General features: G+C 51.6%; 1 pseudogene; it reads right to left on the bottom strand.

Annotated features, from left to right (window-relative positions):
• Positions 1–1235: 1235 nt before the first annotated feature.
• Positions 1236–1699, bottom strand: LOC103078044 (40S ribosomal protein S19 pseudogene; annotated as a pseudogene).
• Positions 1700–2341: the final 642 nt, after the last annotated feature.

The raw sequence follows: 2341 nt of genomic DNA, 5'->3' as shown, positions 1-2341 counted from the left end.
CTTAGCTCCAAGAGGGACACCAAACCTGGGCGTCTTCCCTGGAATTTGATCTGACCCCAGGGCATTGCTTTCACCTTCTCCAGACCTATTTCTTCAATCAAGAAATGGGGCCAATAGGACTCTTCAAAATTTACCTTTGCTTTGATTGGGGCCATAGGTCGAGGTTCTTAGTTCCTTAAGGTGTCTGCTTGCTGTTTATTTGTTCCAATTTCATCTCGTGAGCTGTCAGCTCCCCAGCCAGGCAAAGCACAGGACCCCCTCCCCGCACCTGGCTGTCCCATCTGTACCTCTGCAAGGCACACTCAGAAGGGGTGCTCTCTGGCCGGGGGAGGCATTTGATACCCTCCCGTCTGCCAGCCACACTCCACGTAGGCAGCTTCTGATGCGAAAACCCCTTCCTTGGGGTCTGAGCTCGGTGCGGAGACTGGGAGCCCAGGCTCTGGAGCCCGCGGTCAGGCTGCAGATCCTCGTGGCTCCACATGTTGACTGTGTCCACATGTTCGCAGGGAAGGAGGAGTGTAACCGTATCCCTCACTGCCCTGGGTGAGCGGTAGGGGAAGGTGGGTGTCCGCACCTGGGACCCAGCTAAGAACAGCCATGCAGGAGAGCAGGGCTCTGCTCCTGACTTCACGAACTTTATGCTGTTAGCACGGTCCCTCCAGCACTATGGAGAAGCTGTGTGCAGACCTCCTGTTGGCCCCTCACAAGGGGGAGCTTGCTTTGTCAGTCAATCTCCGTACCTCAGAAGATGCCCAGTGTGAGCTCTGCACTGAATGTTTGGCCTGTATTGTCTCATTTAATTTGGGAAGGGGTGGAAGTATTTAATGCAGATGACAAAAGGTTATCTATATCAGTAAGAAATAAGAGTTCTTAAAAATTGACAGTAAAGGTCAATAGAAACCAACCAATAGAAAATGGGCAAAGGATACAAGTAGACAATTCTCGTTTAAGTGCAAATCAGACTAGCCAATACATGTCTGAAAAGAGGCTCAGAATTATGAACAGGAAATTGCAAATTAAAGTAACAATGAGAGGCGTTGTTTACCTCTCAGAGTGGCTAAAATTTTAATGATTCCATTTTGTAAAAGAGACAATGTTCCTCCCCCCTCCCACCCCCCGCCCCCATAGATGTGTATGTGGCAGGGTTTTCTCAATTCTGGCACAACTGACATTTTGGGCCAGATATTTTTTTTTTTTTTTTTTCTTAATGAATAAGGCAGCTTATTAACCCAGCATCATTTGTTGTAATGCTTCTTGTTGGCAGCTGCCACCTGTCCAGCAATTCTGTCCAGATCTCTCTGTCCTGAACATGTCAGTTTGCAGCCCCCATCTTGGTCCTTTCCCACAAACTTCAGCCCCTCTGGGGCTCAGAGGACCCGGCGGGCCCCACTTTTGGAGCCTGTGCTGAAATGGCTGGGCAGGACACTTTCTCTGCCGTCCCCCCCAGAGATCTCGGTCATGGAGCTGTCCCAGCGCCACGCCGGAGGTACAGGTGCAGTGCTGTGGGAGCAGCTCGCGTGTAGAACCACAGGGCGTGAGCTCTTTGTGTTTGGCCAGCTTGACCGTGTCCACCCATTCAGGGCCTTTCAAGCTTCCCGGACTTGCTGAGGAAGGCTGCCAGGGCTCTGACGAACTCCCGCCGGTTCATGTCTTTTACAGTAACTCCAGGCATCGTGGGGCCTCCGCACTGCCAGCCAGGGGAAAGGAGGGGGCAGTTCTTGATTGCAGGGGCTGTCCTTGTATTGTAGGGTATGTAGCAGCATCTCTGGCCTCTACCCACTAGATGACAGTAGCACACCCCCCCACTCCCCAGTTGTGATGACCAAGGATGACACTACCAAATGTTCAGGGGGCAAAACTGTCCCCCACCTCTGCTTGAAAACCACTTGGTATATAGGTAAACACTTACAGCTGTGTATGCTTTAATGAACACATTTAATTTTAATCACTATTTTACAGATAAGGAAACTGAGGCACACAGAGGCCAAGTAACTGTCAGCTGAGGACCCTAGATTCCAAGAGGAGTCTGATTTCATAGCTCAGTTTCTTGCCTGAAATGCAGCCGCGCTGCTCAATTACATTTTTGAGTTTCGACTGGTTGAATGTACCAGGACTTTAGATTCACGTTTCCAGGCAAGAACCACGGGCCAGGGAAGGGGAGCCCAGGCCTGTGGTGTCTGAAACTGTCACATATGAGGCCACAGCCCCAGGGCTGGCTTGGCTCCCTGAGATGACAGTGCTGGGCGGCCAGTCCAAAAAGCATCAGCCAGCAGGGCCGCCTGACCTCTGAGGAGGGCTGACCGCCATTTGCAAAGAAAGGCCTAGAGGCTGAACCACGGGG

Source organism: Lipotes vexillifer, unplaced genomic scaffold (assembly GCF_000442215.2).
Source record: "Lipotes vexillifer unplaced genomic scaffold, Lipotes_vexillifer_v1.1 scaffold1158, whole genome shotgun sequence".
Classification (NCBI taxonomy): domain Eukaryota; kingdom Metazoa; phylum Chordata; class Mammalia; order Artiodactyla; family Lipotidae; genus Lipotes; species Lipotes vexillifer.
This window is presented reverse-complemented; position numbering and strand designations above follow the sequence as displayed.